Consider the following 21970-nt stretch of genomic DNA (forward strand, 5'->3'; position numbering starts at 1 on the left):
CCCAACTTTTTGTGGCGCTCTGGTTTAACTGAATGCTTCTTCCAACAACCAATGAATTCCTTCAAGGAATCACAGGATCTTACAAGCGGTTTGCCTTTTTGCAAAAAAAAGAAATATACTCCCTGCTAGGGTAAACATTTGGTTACTAGTTAAGCCACAGAGGCAACTAAAGCACCAGCGTATGTCCTTTCCATTATATCATGTGAAGGAGCAGCCACACTGAGAAGAGCACATAAAAATGAAGGAATTAAAGTCAGAGTAAATATATTACTGCCAAAAGGACAGTGGGAAGGCATGTCTTTTTACTTGCATGTCTCTATCTAGTTCTGAAGGATCCAAAGAGCATATGAAATTGAAGATGCATGCATACAAGGGTGTGGAATTCCTATAGCCCGACGCCCAGGACATAAAGGTTTGGGTCAATGACAACAGGTTTTCATGTTTATTTTGTCCTTGGGACAAGTAGGCCCAACTCCCTGCAGCACACACCCTTTGGCTGCCAGTTTACGTTATAGAGCAGGGAAGGGAATTGTCTGCAGCTGAGGCACTGTTTTGGTGTATATGTTAATGCTGTTCAATCTTGTATTTATGGATCACTAATGCAAAGCCGTTATCATTAGGGTGAGTGCTCTAAATAAATGATGTAAGCTTGGACTACACTACTGAAAGTGGTTCGAGTAACAATAATGTGTACACGTTTGCAAAGTTTAACATTGTAAGGCTACGTATAATATTCCCAGAATGCTCTGATGGATGCAAATATCTTTAGAACTTGAAAGCAAGATTGATGATTATTTGCTTTCAATATACAATGTTCACAACAAAAAAATGCAACTAGGAAAACAAAAGGTTTTCTGTTAAATTTTAGGTACCATTTGTTTGAAACATAATTCAGTAAAATGTAATGGAAAATCAGTGTAACTACTGTCAACAAGATTATGGAAAACATTCAAATAAACAAGCATTGGCAAATGTAGTATGTCTGGTATTGCTGGTCAGTTGTTTGGTTTTGGCAATGCATGTGTTGTTTTGACATGGCATTTGTAAAACTTTATTGTTGCGGGAAGGGCCGGACCCTCACCACTGTAACAGACATTGGCAAAAAGCCCAAAATATTATTTGGTCTCCAAAAGCATACACTGCCACAATAGCCCTGGCACTGAACAAAACTACTGAACAAAACTACTTTGTGTGCTAATATGCTTCTTGTGAAAGAGAAGAATGCTATCACTCACTGCGAAGTCAGCCGATAGATGGCGTGAGAGAGAGAGAATCTTAATAAAAACAAAAGGTCTTGGTTAATGCCATACCTAAATAAGGGCCCCGTTCTTAATGAATTCACAAAGGTGCATCCATAATATGTCTCTGCATTAGTGTAGATTTACGCATTTCATTAATTCACAAGACTATACAGACGCAGACCAAGAAATAGTACTCATAGAAAATGTTTGTGAACTGCATTTAACATGAGCAAATGTGCATATGTAGATTTGCTCATGCAAAAATCTGTTGAGCGTTTACAAGTTCACTTTCCCTTCAACCACTTTTTTCCCCAACCCTGGAAGAAGTTTTACTTCTGCCCTTGTCAGGAATAAATGTTCAGCCTTTCTTAGTATAGGGAAAAAAAATAGAGAAGAGCTGGTGAAAACCTTTAAAACATGCAAATTAATAGGTTTGTACAGACTCAAAAGGGCATTCAAACCCTGGAATTATTGTTTACCGCTACCGTCAGTCCCAGTGTGTAGACCTGCAGAAAGGTGGCAAAATAAATAAATTGCAAGTACTTAAGCCCTACTATAATATTAGCCCTGGCATAATCACAGAGTCTGTTATCAGTACTCTTCTATAATGAGATTGCAGCCATTTGTTGCAGCACTACATGGCATCAAATAACAAGTAGATTTTTTCTACAGGTCAAGTAGACTTATGAAGAAATCTGTCCCATGGACAAGCAGATATTTTATTAAATTCCACACCGCTGATACTTTGCTATTTACAGTGTTCACAGTACAGAAATTTTGTTTTGGGCAGAATGCATTTTTCTATCAAAAGAAAAGTCCCCTATAATAATATAACCCATAGCAGGGGCACCCCCTCACCCCTGGTGGGGCCTCATGTGATCTCGGGGGGGGGGAGGAGGGGGGAGAGTGCCGGGCTCTGGCCAAAAGAAGCATTGTCCTGATGACAATGCTTTGTTTTAAGTGGGGAAATAATGTGCAGCAGTAAACGCTCTGTAATAGGCCATCATAAACATATTTTTGTCATGTGTATCCAAGTTAGGTGTTTGTGTCAAAAGGGAAGGGACTCCAAATATTCTTTAAAAAAAACCCAACCACATTTCTAATAATTACGCTGTGGATACGGTTACAAGTTAGTAAGGCCTGCCTGTCCAGAATGTCAAACATGGCAAATATGTTTTTAATTGCATTTACAAAAAGATAACAGATCTGAACTGCTATGTTTAAATAAGCCAAGACATATTTAAACATTGCCAACTTAATAGAATAATTCTGAGGGGGGTGCCCCGATAGGTTATTTTTTTTTTCACTAGGGGGGACCGTGACATAAAAAAGTTTGACGACCACTGACCTATCAGTTTCAGTTTCAGTTTCAGTTTCATCTTGTGTGTTTCTATGGCCAGTAAAAAGCATCTCTTTATTTCAGGTGTGTGACTTCACTGCACAAAAATACTTATATTTTCTCAGGGAAAGTAAATCCAGACCAAACCAACAGTCATTCCCTTATTGATTATTACAGTACACCTGTCAACTTCCAAATTGTTATCCAAGAACACACTAAATAATGTGAAAGTGTGCAATGCGTCATAAATTGCACACTGCAGTGACTTTGCAGAGGAAAAAGGCTCTGCTCATTTTAGCAAGGCATATTCACAGTGACTTCATCTTACTGCAGATGTAATACCTTTCTTTATATCCACTATGTACTAAATATATCGACCTGACCTAAACCATACCTGAAGATCTGAGACTGATTACTATTTATTACTGGTTTTGATGGAAGGGTTGACCAGCCTGCCCCACTTGAGTTAGTGCCATGGTCACTGCCCCGCCATACTCGACAATGGTAATAAAAAGCACAAAATATGCCTGTATAGAAATTATCTAAGGTATCAGGTCTATTTCTAAACTTTCCTAAATTTAGCAGGTGAACGGACGTTTACAGGGGAGCACAATAATTTATCTAGGCTTGCACAATTTAGTTACATGCACAAACCAGGATTAGAGCCCATACAGTGAGATCACAAATGCTTAGTTACTAAAGCAACATGTTCCCAAGAGGCTTGTTGAAAACAGCAGAAACATACTTGCACGACATATGACTGGGTGTGCCTAAAGAGTAAGAGACCGTCATTACAATCTAGAAGAACACGTGTTAGCACATATGTTCCATGAGGCATACACGTATGGGTGCTTTTATTAAATAGAATGCAGTGGATAAAATTCATATTTCTCAGTTTTGTATCATCAGAGTGAGAGTCCACAAGCCACAATGAAGTGTTTTCCCTTTCCTAGGACCAATACGATTATGCAGCAACGAAGGACAAAATTATGCTAGATTCAAGAAAAGGCAAATTATGCAGCATTATATGGCTTATTCTCCGACAGCATTATTTTCACCCCTTGGAACTAAACATTGTTTTGGTGAAAATCTATAAATAACGGCCAAAATATGTGGCAGGTGCAGTTGATCCATAATTATGCAGTCAATACCACAGCCACAGTATCACATTTCCACAGGCCTTGACCATCATTCCCTGTGTTATTACCAAAAAAATTATAAAAGGTAAACATAAAGAAAATATTTGAATTCCAAACAGTGCCCATTGGTAGCTGCACACTGATGAAATAACACAATCCAACGTGGGAGGGTGATGGTCTGTAGCTGCCAAGGTTTCAGATTGCTATGTGTGACATTTTCATAATTTCAGTGTAATTATGAGCGACTTTTCAACGACTATGAGCGGCACTTCCTCACAACTAAAACCATGCAATGGAGTCCGTGGAAACAGATAAATATCAGAAATTACACTCACTCGAGCAACAATAAAATTGAACTCTGCAGCAGGTGCTTTTAAAGTTATTGATTCTAAATAATGGTCACCCTCCACCCCAACCTCGGCGTCAGGTGCGGCTGAACCACAAGTAACAAAGGGACCTCTGTGACAAAAGCTGAAGCACACTGAGCTATCTACATACAATACAGTCCTGTAATATTCTGGTGGACTGTCTTTGAAGCTGGCACAGTAACTCTCTACACTACTTTATAGTGAGTCAAACCCGCCTCTCTCCAGCAGACACATTCATCACCAGTCTTATCTTTCCAGTGCTGGTCAAATAAAGCCTGCTGCTACGTACTGCCACTGACGCTGAGATGTGTGTGGAGTCACACTCAAAAGCTGCAGACAGCTGCAATTCATAAAAGCTACAATGGCTGTTGTCAGGTTCCATTCCCACAAACACTTCAACTCACCCCGGTGAGGAGGGAGCTCGCCACTGTTCACGCCCGTGGTCCTTACCTACCACTTGTTAGTAGTGGACCACCTATGAAACCCGATTACAGTTGCTTTCGTTTTCGCTGCAAAGGCCTTCTAAAGTGAAAGAACAGGCACAGCTATTAGCTAGTTGAAGGGGTTTTTCAGGATATTAGAGACCCGAGAGTGACTGTGAGCCAAGGCCGTCGAAATTCCGGCAGCCGGTCCCAGATAGTCACTGTCAGATCAGAGCTTTTACCAGTGTTCCTATGCAATGCTGGGATTTTTCGGGGCAAATTTATGCCTTACGTAAAAATTACGAGTTCAATAATGTACTGCAGACTTGAAAGTTGAAGCTGACCAGAATTGGCAAACGAATTGTAGGATGCGACTCTAACAGTAAGTGCAGTAATATTCCAGTGTAATACCACTGAGATGTGAATACGGCTGAGCGAGAGCTGGCCAGCCCGCCGCGACTTGACTGTGCAGCCTGAGGAGAGGAGTGGGCTGTAGCAAGTTCAGGCAGTGACGCTGTAAATTAAATAAATTTTCAAGGATTACAGACCTCAGTGTGACTTCGACAGTGAACCACAGCAGCGACAAGACTCGGACAGCCAAGGTCCGGTCATGCGGCATCATAAAGAGTGGCACCAAATACTGGCGGCAGGGGCAGCGGCGGCCACGGGCTGCCTAGCTTAACAAAGAAACATAACTGCAGCCTGCCTAGTAACGAAATCCTGTTTCAACAAATAGCCACATTGTTACACTCTGTGAGCCGTACTACGAGAATGCTGCGGTGAATGCTAAGCCCCCAGGCCTGGCCAGCACGATCTGACCCACCTAGCAGATTATCATTCATGTAACTTTTCTCAGCAAACTTAAGACCAGAGCAGCAGTGCACTGCACAGTGTGCAGTAGTGCTGTCAGTCACACACTCCGCGCAGCTTTGTTCAAATAGTGCTAATTATAGTGGCGCTCCCGTCTCCTGCTTTTCAGCTTCAGGAGGTGTTATAAATGCGTGACTTTGCATTTTAGTGGGGTGATGCGGACCGCCACACTAAAATGCGTTAGCCTAACCCCTGATGCGTGGTACTGGCCAGGCTTGTGGTCATCTTGGTCCCTCTGAAAACTATGAAACAGTGTTACGAGCACCTGTGCATAAATATATGGCTAACATTGGAGACTAGTCATATCTTCAGCTTGCCAGATCGCTGCTTGCACTTTGATGGCAATTACAAAGGAATCGAATGTAAGCGTTGTTGGTGGTGACAACATTTGTGGTTAAAATGAAAATATGTTTTTGTGGAAGAAAATAGCTTCCTCAGTCTGAGTGAAAACAAGTCTTTTCTAGATGGTATGGACAAAGAGGAGAATTGATCTCGGGGAAGAAACATATTTATTTCTTTGTCTTTGTTGCAGATTCATCAGAGGTTGGCAACGGTGTGTGTATCCAGAATACAAGACGTGGCATGCTCCTGTGGCGAGGGAGGAATATGGACTACAGGAGCTGAATCTTTGATTTATGCTATGGTTTTTCATTTGTGTTAATGCTATGTCTTTCTGCTGCCCTTTCTACAAAAGTGCCTTTAGAGAACTCGGAGTGTTTACTTAGATGGGGTCGTACTTGTCATTTGCAACATTTTAAAAGTAGACAGTGATTTAATCAGCACAGACTTGGTAGGAATTCTGCGTGCAGATGTGTTTTTGGAATATGTGATCAAGCATATGTCTTAAAAGGTTTGTGTCTTACAAATACATTTAAACATAATACTCCTCACACAAATAGTTCATCCCTGGCCTTCGAAAAAGGCAAACGCAGAGTGCAATGTTTTCTCCATGTGGTATGAGCTTTGTGAGTAGGGGACTGATACATTTAAGGGTTTTACTCATTCTGTGTTTAAAAGGAAATGTGTTGCAAGAAAAGGACCTAAATTCCTTAACTTTATTTGTACAAAAATCACTTCACGAATTGCGCACACTAGTCGCCAAGGAAACAGCGTGCCATGGTGCATATAAAGCATTAACTACAACTATCATAATGTCAATATCAGAACTCTTGAATTTCACAACAGGAAATTACATTCAAGTTTAAAAAAAAAAAAGTCAGCTCTAGCATCGTTTCCACCAGCAACAAATATGTCAAAACAAAAAACATAATGCTGACTCAAACCACACAAGCCCTGCTGAAGCTTTTTCCGTGCCAGCATCCAAAACATGCGCTAAAGGTCGATGGACTGTATGTATAAGAAATGTGGTTCACCAAAAGGAGGAGTTGAAAAAGTTACACAGACCCAAACAGAGCCCAGTACTTCCAGGTCAAGTGTACAACTGCGTTCAGTGCACCGTTAAGTCCGAGAAGCACAGAAAACTGATTTTCTGCCCATCCCAAAAGTGAGACAAAACGGGCCAAAGCACAGTAAACTGCAAACATAATAATAACACACCTCACCCAGATACGAAGGTTTCTGAGCAGGAGCCTGGATGATGTGCTTAATTTCTGAAAAAGTACATTCTTGCTACCGACTTCACAGAAACGTGAAAGCTCTTAAATTCTTAATGGGTTGCGGTAGTGGAGAAAAATCAACAAATTCTAACAAACTGCAGTCCACTAGGGAGGACTGATTTTGGCTTTACAACTTCATAGATCATTAAATGTCCTAGATGTCTAACAGCAATTGCTAAGAATCCATATTTTTCTCTGAGGACGTTCAACACTCGATCAACAATGGCCTTACGTTCATCCTCACTTTCAGTATGTATCAAAATATTACCCTGAAAAACACGGACATCAAAAATTAATAGAACAGCACATACAACAGTCCCTGAAGTCTACACAAAACGTAGCCTTACTTACTAGAATGCACTCTGAGAAGGGAAAAAGATGGCATACTGTCTAGAGTCTGGTATCCATTCAATTTGGTGGAATGCAGCCCATATACTAAAAGTGGAAAACACTTTGGCATGTCCCATTTCAGCTGTTATTTCCTGCAATTTGTGAAAATTATGACACACAACCTGTATATATTTGCCGAGTGATCACAAGTCAACAAATAATTGCAAGACTTTTACTATTTTACTTTGGCTATAACTAGATACTAACCAGTGAAAAGGGTCTACAAGATCAATAATGATATCTTTGGGTGTCTGTGATAAAGTTTCTGCTTCCCTGGAGTAGATATCCAATGTGAACTTCAAGCGTTTTCTGGTTTAGGTCATCCTTCAAAGCAATTTCAGAATAAATACTTTAACATGTCTAATTTGTCGGAGAAAATTTCGTCATATTGGGCAGCAGCTTCTTACACAGTGGACTCGCACAACAGAGACTTCTTGGGCTGATCCAGGGTCTACCTGGATTTTCAAGCCACGCCAGTCCCTTAGGCCAATAATTTTCCGTCACATAACAATTAAATTTTCACAACAGTACTCCCTTCCTTTAAAGTAAAACAGACCTATAAAATTATTACTCCGCCACAGAAATTCTTTAGAGAAAATGGCATTAACAGTTTCACCTGAGTTGTAACTTACCATAAGCAGCTTCGGAAACTGGCAAACAAGATGACAGCAAAACAACCAACACTTTATACTTACTCCATTAGTCTTAAACAATGAAGCCTCCCCAGCATTCTTGTCATCAAGAGTTGGTTAATCAATTTTACCCTCCAATTTACAAAGGTCACAGTTCTTTTCCACATAACTAGTATGCACTGTGTTGACACTCACAATCCTCAATCCACTTATACATACCTTGACAAAATGCCTAAACTTTCTATACCCAACACATTCTTTGAACCTGAACACGTCCTCATGTGAGAACTATGTAGCCTTGATCTGAATCAATTGCAGTAATTTCTAAACTTCTAAAGTAGTGCAAAATCGGGCTATTCTGATCTAGAAAGCACCCCGTTCCTAAAGGGAGAAACATTCCTACTCATACAAACTCAGATTAAATCTCCATAAAAACAATCTAAGATTCCGCTGGCCTATTCAACCCCTTAACCAATATCAAGGATAGTTTGATTTCCTAGGCAATAGTAAGAGTCTCTCCTATAGTAGGGTTTTTGCAATACAACAGATGTTCCTCATTTTTTTTTAACTATAAACAACTGATTGGTCTCTGATGTATTCAGCCGCTGAATCTCAGAGGATGCTGTTGACATTTTTAAAATTTTCATTTAACTTTCAAGAGTTTCATGAGAATGCTGAAAAAGAGGGAAAAATGTATGGAGTTCCACCACATTGCCTTTTTTCACTTAAATATTTGTTCCTAATCTCTCAAATGCCGTTTCAAATTCAGTTGAGTCATCAGCAAAGAGCCCTAGGGTCAGCCAATAACAGGTAGTATCTGTTGACCAGTCCATCCTACAGCATGCGTTTGCAAAGCTTTTTGCTCTAGGTCAAAGTCTGTGATTAACAGCTACTATATAATTTTGAAGGCCCTGAATCACTGTTCACATTTTATGGATGGGGGTCGGAATTGTAGAACCCAATGCAATTCTACTTCATGGTACATATAGGACTGCGTACAGCTACAATGCAGAACAATTTCACAAAATACAAAACAATAAATCAACTACAGCAGATACATAAAAACAGTATACTCTGACTGAGAGGGTTGTTAGGTAATCCTCATATAGCCAACTTGTTTTTAACCATGTTTGGTGGTCAACAATAAAGAACACACTCCAAAACCTCTAACACATTTTTACTCGGGTCCTTATTACAAAACTCACAATGTTGGGGTATAGGTGCTATCTCCAAGTGCCATAGAGTTCCACAATGCAACTCCAGAGTGTTATGACAAAAATATTACTGACAAACTAAAGAAAAAAACCTGCACAAAGGGCATCGTTGGAGCCCAACATAGGCCAAAACTAAGCAAACTACAGCCCGGAGGAACCAGATAATGAAGCATGCCACAAGATGTGGCTGAGGGATATCGACCTTTTTAGGTCGAGTGTAAGCATACACCATTTGTATACTTCAGTATACTTACTATGGGTTTAAAGCAAATTCATTGGCACGTTTCAGTGTCATTTAAAAGTCCTTCCATGCTAGTGTCCAGTCATGCTTCTTTGTCCGCCTTTTTCTCTTTGGGAACAGGGATCAACTACTGTATTATTATGCTATGTCCTGTTTAAATCTTCCCTAGGGGACTTTTTTTTCGTCCCATCATGCTCGTGTTTTGCTAATCTTCAGTTTTCCTTCACTTCAAACAAGGTTGTAAATCAGGCTATCTTGGTAACATTTACTCTTCGAGCAGAGTGTGCCTGTGTGTGGTCCCCAATGGTGGCATGATTGTTTATTTAATTATTTGTTTTACAGTTTCGGCTTTACATGACTACCAGCTACATTAGACAAGGACGTCTTTTTTTATAGGCAGGGTAGATTAGGTGATGTTGAGCCGACGTTGTGGCTCGAACCCGGGTCCTCGGTTACAAAGTCGGCAGCTCTAATCCTTGCACCACACCATCTACCTGTTGGAGCGCAGGAGGCATTCCAGCTCCTTTAATTGTTGCAACACAGCACACCGTGCATTATGTTTACATATGGCGGACCGCGGCTATGCACAAAAAGAAGAAAAAAAAAAAGCATGGCATCTACAACGCCAGGAACTTTTTTTTAGCTATACCAATTGCATTACAAATGCTTGTATTGAAATTGTGTTCCTTCCTGTGTACACCTTAGGGGTGTGTGTTGGATTAGTCCCATCCCTTTGTTTGTACTTACCTAAAGGTGGGAGGGGACGGTGTAACGCTCCTATACTGATTTTGCTGCTGGCTGAACCCTTTACTTTCCTGCGGCCCCTTTCCACCGATGTGCAGCTGGGCGGTGATGATGAACTCAACCGATAACAAACCGGGCCTATTTTATTTTGTGGCACTCAGAGCTAAAATGACGGTTGGTTCCAGCACCCCTCTCCTTCTGCTGCTTTTTCTGTTGCCCCTACGCACTCCTGCCTTTCTGCGGCTCCTGTGGGCCACAACACATCGAATGTAGTCGATGGCAAACTCTCTCAGATTCCTGGACAAATTCCCACAGGCACTACCGCCCCGTAAGTAATTTACAGAAGGGGCTAAATTATGCTGGTACTAAGTGGCACGGGGAGGGTAGTCTTGTTTCTTATGTCCAGTTTGCATGTCAAATTTTAAATGCAGAACAAATACGGACATCGCAGGATAGTCGTCTTTATGCCCTTCAGAATTGCTGTGACATAAAAGCTAGTAGCTAGGCCTTAGAGAAAACAGGCCATGCAGGAAACGTTTTGGATTTTATTATGGTTTAAAAAAAAAATGGTAGGCACTTCCTTTGAACACGAGAACCCTAAAAAGAACTGGTGTTGTCAACTTACAATCTAAACTGTTTTTGAGACCTCGCTGTCCAGGAAAGAGTTAGCCATATCAAAGAAATCTAAGCCGGGTCCCTCACGACCAGTGTGATGATACGCATTGGAAAGGTGAATGCGGATGTCGCGCCTTCACTGCGTCTCCAAAAACAAGCAGTAGAATTATGTGTCCTAGTGATCCACTGGCGTTCTCAATCCACCTTCCACAGGCTGAACATTAACCTGAGAGGAATTATTTATTTGAGATTGTGCTTAGCACAGATCAAGTCGACTTCCAGGGCTTCAGCATGGAGTGAGGATGTGATGGGAACCTCTAGATAGAACATACATAAATACAAAAGTTAATAGCAGGGTACGGATACTGGTTTGCACAGAGAATTGGTTGAAACACCACAGTAGCAAAGATTTGGCACACGTTCAAAATAAATATTCCTATACAAATATTGTAATGGTATAGTGTTGTAGGATGATATCGGACTAGTTGAGGATTGGGCATGTCCAAACAGTGGAATGGTTGTACTTGGTAATTTAGCGTTGTGATAGGAATTTTTGGTCCTCTCTTGAACACGATCAATGATATTCTCAGTTACAGTGGTGTGCTTCTGCCATTGAATACTTTTTGGGAAGTTGGTAACATGATTTGTTAACGAGCATGTTTCTGAAAATAAAACAAAAGAAATTGACTCTTCTGACTTTTGTTGGTTTAATTCCTTAAGGGGGTTTGTTTGTGCGTGCGATCAATTTGTGTGATTGTTAATGACCTGAGGAGGAATTCATTTTTGTCTAGATTAAGCTTTAGCAAGTGCTTATATTGGATTGCACCAAAGTGATTACTACCTCTATGTGGAGCGCTTGATTACATGAGTAGCGCTCTACACCATGTAGGGTGTGTGGTTGGAAGTGGTGCTGTAATAGGCTTTAATATAATCCAAGTTCTGATTGCCGTTGTACGATGTCAAGAGATGGTCAAATAATTTAGCTTGCTGGAACCTGCAGTAGTGGACTAAATTAAAGACCTCTGTTGGACAGCCTAGTCAGTTGGTAATGGGTGGATTATTGCTGTGTACTGGTACACTACTGTTCAATGGACAAGACCCACTGCAGTTTTGTCTTATGTAAAAGTAAAAGTGCCAAGCATAAGGGACTTATTATGCACCCTGTATGAACTATTATTGACTGCCTTACTGCTGAGTGTTCTGGTATTGCTGTGGGCAAGGTGGCGAGGCATTGAGGAGTTTTACACTGGCAGAATGCTGCTTTGGAACCCAGTTTTTTTTTGGGGGGACAGGAGGTTTCCCAGTACACTTTTTTTTTATTGGGATTAGCCTTGTGTTCAAACTCGCAGAAACTTGTCCTGGCTTGATGAGGTGAGTTCTACAAAGTCACTCTAGAGTTGTCAGAATGTTTACTCATGCTTACAGGGAGTGCAGAATTATTAGGCAAGTTGTATTTTTGAGGATTAATTTTATTATTGAACAACAACCATGTTCTCAATGAACCCAAAAAACTCATTAATATCAAAGCTGAATATTTTTGGAAGTAGTTTTTAGTTTGTTTTTAGTTTTAGCTATGTTAGGGGGATATCTGTGTGTGCAGGTGACTATTACTGTGCATAATTATTAGGCAACTTAACAAAAAACAAATATATACCCATTTCAATTATTTATTATTACCAGTGAAACCAATATAACATCTCAACATTCACAAATATACATTTCTGACATTCAAAAACAAAACAAAAACAAATCAGTGACCAATATAGCCACCTTTCTTTGCAAGGACACTCAAAAGCCTGCCATCCATGGATTCTGTCAGTGTTTTGATCTGTTCACCATCAACATTGCGTGCAGCAGAAACCACAGCCTCCCAGACACTGTTCAGAGAGGTGTACTGTTTTCCCTCCTTGTAAATCTCACATTTGATGATGGACCACAGGTTCTCAATGGGGTTCAGATCAGGTGAACAAGGAGGCCATGTCATTAGATTTCCTTCTTTTATACCCTTTCTTGCCAGCCACGCTGTGGAGTACTTGGACGCGTGTGATGGAGCATTGTCCTGCATGAAAATCATGTTTTTCTTGAAGGATGCAGACTTCTTCCTGTACCACTGCTTGAAGAAGGTGTCTACCAGGAACTGGCAGTAGGACTGGGAGTTGAGCTTGACTCCATCCTCAACCCGAAAAGGCCCCACAAGCTCGTCTTTGATGATACCAGCCCAAACCAGTACTCCACCTCCACCTTGCTGGCGTCTGAGTCGGACTGGAGCTCTCTGCCCTTTACCAATCCAGCCACGGGCCCATCCATCTGGCCCATCAAGACTCACTCTCATTTCATCAGTCCATAAAACCTTAGAAAATCAGTCTTGAGATATTTCTTGGCCCAGTCTTGATGTTTCAGCTTGTGTGTCTTGTTCAGTGGTGGTCGTCTTTCAACCTTTCTTACCTTGGCCATGTCTCTGAGTATTGCACACCTTGTGCTTTTGGGCACTCCAGTGATGTTGCAGCTCTGAAATATGGCCAAACTGGTGGCAAGTGGCATCGTGGCAGCTGCACACTTGACTTTTCTCAGTTCATGGGCAGTTATTTTGCACCTTGGTTTTTCCACACGCTTCTTGCGACCCTGTTGACTATTTTGAATGAAACGCTTGATTGTTCGATGATCACGCTTCAGAAGCTTTGCAATTTTAAGAGTGCTGCATCCCTCTGCAAGATATCTCACTATTTTTGACTTTTCTGAGCCTGTCAAGTCCTTCTTTTGACCCATTTTGCCAAAGGAAAGGAAGTTGCCTAATAATTATGCACACCTGATATAGGATGTTGATGTCATTAGACCACACCCCTTCTCATTACAGAGATGCACATCACCTAATATGCTTAATTGGTAGTAGGCTTTCGAGCCTATACAGCTTGGAGTAAGACAACATGCATAAAGAGGATGATGTGGTCAAAATACTCATTTGCCTAATAATTCTGCACTCCCTGTATTAATTGCAGACAAAATACTGTTCACGCTTTCCTCGCCTCAGTTGAATCACTCCATTTATTTAACTAGTTTAGGTCATTTTTGGGCTTTCAAAGTAACTTAACTATGCCCATAATGATTAAATGGGTATTAACCTAGTTGATAGAATGGGAAACAAAAGCAACTGATACATTAAAGGATGATAACACCCAGAATCAAAACATATAGTAAAAATAAAATTGACAAACTTGTGTACATGTCTCGGTCTGAGTTATTTCAAGGCCTTTATGTTAGCAACCGTTCTAAGACAACCTGAAGTAGAGCTGAATCTTTTCAGTGTATTGATGTATGTTGAGACCAGTTTCTTTGGTTGCTTTATCGATTAGTTCAACATTTTTGCAACTTTATTTGTTGAAAGATCCTTATTACAATAATGACCATGATTCAGACCAACTTAACATCCTTACTACACTATAACTGTTGAATACTCTTGATGTGTTTGGGTGACCCTTCTAGTTTATTTCTCCTCTGTAGCTGTTTTGTGTCTTTTTTGGGGAATTGTGATTGCCAAGCAGCAACTCTGATGGTGAAGTGGTGAAAGTGCTATTCTATTGGAATTAGCATGGCAGATTTAAATTAGGATGCTCAATGGCAACACTTTCATTTTTTGCTGCAGATAGAGGAAGAAGGTAAATGGAAGAGTTTTAGTGATATGCACAACCACTGGAATTATATGGCAGGAAAAGACAATGATGAGGCTGGGATGCCCAATTTGTGTGTCAAGAAAAGTCCAGTTATGAATTCACAATGCCAGTAGCTCTAACCCAAGCAAATGTGAGACATAATGGATTGCAAATGCTTGTTTAAGAAGTTGCTAGGATTGGTTTGATTGAAGAGCAACAGTTGTAGATTGTGCAATTGTTGCTGCTGGACTAATTGAGGCAGGCTCGCCCGTTGTTACTGTCTGGAAGCTGTCAGTCTGTTCTGGAAGAAGGAATATTCAGGAAAGGACCATTCACTAAGAGGTGGGGAGACTGCTGGGAGTAAAAACAGAGTACCATGCGAATATGTGGAAGTGGAGAGTAGGGTACAGCTCTTTAATTCGTGCTCTTGGGAAAACAGGTACCAACAGATAAGAATGGCTAGGAGGGTAAAAAGGGTATCCAAGTTTGGAGTGAACATCCAAAGAATGCACCAAGTGTTGAGAATATAAAGTTGGGCAATGTTTATAGCAGTGGGAGAAGGCAAAAGGCAGGTTTAAATAATTTTGTATTTGTTGAGATAAGGTACGTGACAGGGTGAGTTAGTAAACAATTGCTTGCAAAGGATGGTTCCAAGATCACCTTTTTTTTTTTTAGCAGACCAGGATAGTGGGTGAAAGGGAGTGGGAGAGAGTCTTTCAGGGGGATTCAAGTTTCAGTTAGAGAAATAAAGAGACCATCAGGGCGTTTAATGATGAAGGTATGTAGCATAGCACAAACCTAGTCAAAACGCAGGTGTACTGTACAGGGTGAAAGGATACAGTTGACTAGTGATTTGAGAAGTTTGTGGAATGTTACTACATCATGGTGTAATGTTTTTAAGAGGTATGTCTTCAAACATTTCGGGAACTGGGGCCTGGTTGGAGTGTTTCTTGTGGAAGCAGGGCGGAGGCGGTCCTCATGAGGATAGTCTTGTTAAATTTAACCTACACTCCATGAACAGAAACAGATCTTCTGTGGAGAGCAATAAAGTCATCAAAAAACAAATGTTTGAAAAACAGTCATGAATATTAGTTAGAAAGACTTTTAGTGATAAGGAGGGATGACACAATGAAGAGGGAGATCTAAAAGAAGGATGTGATTTAAGGGAAGGAGAAGCCAGCAAGTGACCTCAGGGGCTGGCTACAATATTACATTTAAGGGAGAGAAGGGCAGAATGCATGCACTGGTTATCATGAAGAAGAACTACAGCAATCTGCTGGGGCTCGGGAAAGGCAATGCGTTACTAAATCTGCATTACTCTGGAAGCAAGAAGACAGCACCTAGTGGCTTGAATACTATGTCAAAAAGTTATGTCAGTACCTGGCAGTATGGTGCAGAGGATTATTTCCAAAACTAGGCCCAAACTATGGCTATGACCTCTGGTTAAAGTGTAGAAAAGTATTCCTAAGCCCAATTCCAGTGCTAAGGATCACACTTGGGCAGTTAGTGTGGAAGTAACTTCTCAAGCCAGTATCAGGACTAATGACACCACGGGTGAGTAAGGCCTTCTAAGATTTTGAGTGCATGCTAATTGCTGTGCTTGTGTCAGAAAGTTGAACAGTGAGTTGTTCTCATGGTGTACAAGTCAATTTCCAAACCATTCTCGGCAAATTAGCCAGCACCCGGTGGTATAGCGTACAGGTTTGTTACCAAGACAGAGGGCAGTGCCTGTGTGCATGATGTACAGGATGATTCTCTATCTCTGCCCAGCACTTTAGGCCACAGTTAAGGAACGGTTTACAGAATGATTTCCATGCAATGTCAGCACTAACAACAACAACAGGGAAACGGTGCAAATCTTCCTACTAAAATTCAAAATGCATGCAAATTAGCATGACAGAGCCATTATTTGCAAGAAATTATAGGTACTGTTTGAAAGACAATTCCGGTGATTATGTTAGAACGGTGGACAGCACCTGAAAACACATCATAAAGAACTCCAACTAAGCATACGTCAGAATTACTGATAATACTTTGGACACGACAAGCATGCAGATTACAAAATCTTTACCAGCACACACTGGGATGATAATTAGGTTGACTATTTAACCTATGCCAACAATACAGGCAGTATCAGGGCCCAGGTGTACACCACAAGCAAGAAGAAGGGTGGACACCACAACCGCGATATGGTTATTTACAGTATGTGAAGTAAGTAAATATGTTTACGAAATAATTAATGAAAAAAAATAAAGCTGTGTTGAGCAGGTAGCCTGGGGATTTAAGGCTAGCATTAAACACAGTCAAATTGAAATAATCCCAGCAGTATGGCATTACTGAAAATACATACAACTATCAACAATCTTGCTTCAGGAATATGGGGACTTCTTAGCTGCAACAAGCACTGGCAAAGGCAATGGGTCTGGCTTTAATATGCTAACGCATGCAAACTGCATTTGTGCATGCCTCTTTTAGCAAGCCTTACCAAGTTAAAGCCAGACCTATTAGTTTTGCCAATGTTCGTTTACTTTTAAGCAGCTGGACCGAGTGTCATTAAGCGTACAATTGGGTGTACATGTAAACCATGTGTGTGCCCTTCACACACGATTCCTGACAAACATTTAAAAACGCTTGCTGCAGTGAAAACCACACAAAAAAAATAGGACTGCTTTATATATACACAATATATGAGATGATGAATGTGTAATTAATCAGTAGTCTTTAAAGATCTAAAATAGTGCCTCATGCATTTCAAAGTAGGCACTTCAATGCAAGCAGAATGGTGCATCAAACAACCAACAGCATGGTGAGAATACTCTTTTGGAGAGAGTACGTCCATTCCATGTACATTTTTTAAAAATGGTAAAAGTACAGCTGTGCTGACAGGGCACAACTAAAGAAATGGGGAGACTAAGTGGAAAATGGAGGTAAGCTGTTAATGTTCAACATTTTGTCTTGCACCAATATATAACCGTTTGATAGAGCATTTAGAGGGCTTGCGAAAATACAACGGGACATTTAAGAATGAAGTGGGCAAGTTTATGTTGTACGATGTGCTTATGTTTTTTGTTTTCTTTAATTTTATAAAACAGATATCAGACTGCTTTAAAACAAAAAAACAACCGCCCCGAATGGTTAATGTCAATCTTGAGGTTCCCACATCTAAAAGCGAGGAAGAGAGGAGAAATGGAAGTAAAGAAGAAACGAGGCTTCTCGCCATGATGCATGTTAGCTGAAAGAAATGTAAATGTGTGTGACTGGTTAATCACCAAATGAAAAATCTGCTTGGGAACCAGTATAGACTATTTGCTGAAGCCACTTGAAGCTTCGCGGTGACAAAGATGTATTACTTTTGAGAAATAACAAAGGTGTTGGCAGCCGAGTTCTAGAGTGCATACTTTTAATGGACACTTCCAAAATAACGATTGCACTTTGTACAGTCTGATTGTGTATTATTAAAATATATTTTTTTAAAGTGCTTGTTTTATATTAAACACTAAATCTGTTTGCACACTTTGCAGTAGCCTTATACTGTATGTAATAAAATGTTAAAATAATGATTTACATATGCACAGTGCTTTCTGCACAAGCTAGTATCTCAAAGCACCATAAATGCACAAGTCACCACTCCCCAATGCGCCACCAAGGACTCAGTTCTGAGATGCTTTGGTTACACACACAGACTTCAGCAATTGCCGAATTAACGGGTTGAAATTTCATAGTGTAAAGAGTGCATTTACCACTGATTAGTTGACCTTGAATTTATTTTTAATTTAACGTGTGTGCGCGCGTTATTTTATAAGCCGTTACTGGAATGTAAAAAACAAAAAACGTTACAGAATATTTTATTGTTTTAGCCATTTAGTTGGCTTCATTCCCACACTCACTGAGAACCGGACCTCATGGGATCAGTTTCCATTCTTTTTTAGGCATTTCAACTTTTCAAGACATGTGAAAAATAAAGCTCTCTCAAAATCCACCAGCCATTAAACACTTCATTTAGAATAGAATGGCACTTGAGCTGAACCGCCTGACATTAAAGTCACCGTGGGTTGAGGACAAGGCCATTTTGAAACATTTGACAAGCAATAATCGGAAAAAAGTGGGGTGGTTAAAAAATCCACATATTGGCAGCAACTATAAATAAATACCACTCTAGTTGGATGAGAAATCCAAAATTTGGACAGGAAAGACAGCGATTTCAAGTATTTTGGAGTTTATGATTGGGTATTTCCAGATGCCATGCACACAGTTCCATGTGGCCTTATTTTTTAATGATTTAACTTAAAGGTGAGTGGCATTCAGAATCACAGCGGAGCGCTCCTCTAAGGCATATTTAGTCATCGCCACACCTTTATGTATGGCATACATACCAATAAACGTGATCCAGGAGGGAGACTCCGTTTTTTAAAGGCGAAAATTACCTATTTTCCATTGCCTCGGCTTTAACATAATTCAATGGAGAAAATACATCTCCCTGATTATTTCTCAAAATGGCCTTCTTTCCTGTTCTAAAAGGTTGGTAGGTATGTATGGTGCTTCCAAATTCATTTTAAACTGCGAGACGGGGAACACCTAATATGTTATTAATAATGTAAACAATAAATTTTATTATGTATAGTACAAAATTAGAACATTCAAACATCTACATAAAAACATGAGCAACGAAATAGGGTATGAATGATCCTTTTCACGTTTATAAGAGTTAAACATTACATATAGGTCTCGTTTTTCACGTTTGCATGTTTAGTTGTTTGCAGAGGGCTAACCTAACTAGAGAAACTGCGCACTGAAAGGGAGGAACGGAAGAATGTAGAAGAGCGGGAACCATTACAAGCGATTCAGAATCGTTTACAATTATAGGGATTTTGTATTTTGCTTTTTTTCTTTCTAAGCCAGCCAACAAAGTAAACAACGCTAATATAAAACACCTGCAAAGGTGCCGTCGCACTGAGAGGGAAAATGGCAGTTCCGACTCCACGTTAAAAAAAAAAGTAAACATAAGAAGGCCATACAGAGAAAGCACTTCAGAAAAAACGCAGTTCTGGGATCTGTTGCTTTTGCCTGTTCGTGAAGGGGAGGAGCTCCTTTTCCGACGACAAGGGATACAAACATTCCAAGGGGACCCATGTAATACACAACAGCTCACGCTCCCGCCACCACTGTCATATCCTGGCGTACAAAAACACAGTCTGTAACTATGAGAATAGTTGCAGGCTCTAACGTATCACGCTGGTCTACTGCATTCACAAGCAGCCCAAGTGGCCGTTCTCCCCTCCCGATCGAGCCGTGACACATAAAGACCCTAAGGCTGTGCAAATGTACTGAGAGGAGACAACCCCACCCCCTTCACACTTTGCGAAAAAGAGCCTCGCCCCCACAGAAACTGCCGAAAATGAATAATTAAACACGCTTCCTGTCACAAGTGACGACTGTAGAAGCCCTTTTCTATAGCTTCCAACCTACATGACACCTGGCACGGAGAAGCAAACAATGCAGTCAGATCTATTCAATGTGTGTGAAAGCGGTGCAAGATGGAGGGAGCATCACCTCAGCAGGACCGGACAGGGTACCGTGTCCAGGCACACCGACACCCCCATGCACCGCTCTTTAACGCGCCTCTCGAAGCACAGACCGCGCCAGGCACCCCGCCCCCTCCATTAACAAAAACAACAGTAAGCGCCGTCCAAGCGTCCAGGGCCCGTACAATGGCACTGACATTCCCTCTCGGTGTCACACCCCCGCCCCTCGGCTGCCGTCTCAGTGCTTGGCTCCGATCCAGAAAGCTGGGCTTAGCGCCTCCAGTCTGCGTGCACGATTTTGGCAAAATGATTACTATATGGCTCCGCGGTAGTCACGTGCGAATTTTCATAACAACCTGGATAACTTCCTCCAACCCCAGACACCCGTCCAGTAAGACCTGCCGGGTCTGTTCCGACACTGCGGACTCGGTGCCGCCTGCCCAGGCCTGGCGGTGCAGGAGCGGCTGCATTGCTGGTTTCTGATTACGGGGGGCGTGTGCCACCCCAGAAGGGGCGACCTCGGGGGCTCCCAGGGAGAAGCTACCCGTAGAGATAGATGGTAAACACAGAATTAGGTGGGAGAGGAAGCATACCACACCAAGCCTCTGCTGCTACAGCAGCACAACCCGTGTCACCCTCTGACATCCCCGCTCCGCCAACCCCACAGCAGCCACCGAGCCGCTACTCACCCTGAGCCTGGAGACTCTCGCTCTCGTCCAGCAGCGCGGGCGCCTCCCCCTGCCAGACCCACGCAGCTGGCCTCCGGGACTGACAGCTCCAGGCCTAGGGCGCAGACTGTTTCCACTCCAGTGTCAGCGGCAGCGTTCCTGGGCGGGACCCTCGCTGACTCAGGCCGAGGGCGCATGCGCACGTGCCCTGGCGGTGCCGTTCTCTCGGTTGACTTCATTACACCCCAGAAAATACCCCCGGGGGACTGCAATAGGCTGGTTCATTAAGAGGCGCAAAATTACGCCCCAGGGGTACCAGGAAAAAAAAAAGCAGCCTGGACGTTAGTCAAGTTTTTATTATAGTGTCTGCGACTTTTCTAAAGATATGCCCTTTTCGTTTGAGTTTGTACAAATTTAGTCAACTTAAACCCGTCTGGCGGAGAAACGTTATTATGCTCTTGGTACTACGAGACAATAGAAGAACTGGAATGCTGATCCGTTTTTACAAACTTTGGCAAAGAAAAAAGTTCTGGCTTGTATTTTGACCATGCTTAAAAGTATTAGACAAGCATTAGCAAAGCAACGCAGGAGAACAAGATAACACATGCACTCGACTAAGGGACCTCATGGTTGTGGTTACAAACGCTGCTGCTGTGGCAGTCCTACTGCCATATGAAGACCCTGGCAGTCACAATCGCTATTAGCGCATTGGTACTTAATAAGTAAACTTACAAGGGGACGCGTATAGGTCGATGAACTTTTTGACTCGTTTAGGATGTTCTTACCATGGACCCAGAACAGAAAACACACTGACCAATAATCAATAGTCAATTCAGTAATCAATGGAGTCAGTAAATTTCACACACCACAGCTTTACAGCCATGAATGACCACACCTTTAATTAAAAGTTTAGTAAGTTTATTTCCCTTATATTAACAATACTAAAGTCATGTAGATTAATCTGCAAATCCATTAACGCAATTAATAATATTTGTTAACTGAAAAGACGCAAGAACAATGATCTAATCAAAGCTTGAATCAAAAGGTATTCTAAAGCATCAGCACAAATCATTAGTAAAACCAATTTCAATATTATTACGACATCCATAAAGTTCAGCAAAATAGTTCGTCAACCATTTGTCCCTGCAATTTGTCAGTCGTCATGTGAATAGCTTTAACTAACTCAAATTAGCATCAGCATGTGGGGTTTCGTGCAAAAACAATTTAGAACACAAATGTGGAAAACATCTATCTAAAGAAAACTAAGACAGTGCAGATAGTACCTAGAATGGAAAGGCATAA

General features: G+C 41.3%; 1 protein-coding gene across 2 annotated transcripts in view; it reads right to left on the bottom strand.

The window, feature by feature from the left end:
• The window catches only part of ANKRD12 (ankyrin repeat domain 12), a 418715-nt gene extending 397867 nt beyond the window's left edge, over positions 1–20848 (bottom strand). The window contains exon 1 of one of the 2 annotated variants that reach the window (XM_069216617.1): positions 20690–20848. The gene's annotated coding sequence lies outside the window, so the exon portion shown is untranslated. The remainder of the gene's footprint in view (positions 1–20689) is intronic. The other variant, XM_069216611.1, reaches the window with a different exon arrangement.
• Between the last annotated feature and the right edge of the window lie 1122 nt (positions 20849–21970).

Source organism: Pleurodeles waltl, chromosome 2_1, assembly GCF_031143425.1.
Source record: "Pleurodeles waltl isolate 20211129_DDA chromosome 2_1, aPleWal1.hap1.20221129, whole genome shotgun sequence".
NCBI lineage: Eukaryota > Metazoa > Chordata > Amphibia > Caudata > Salamandridae > Pleurodeles > Pleurodeles waltl.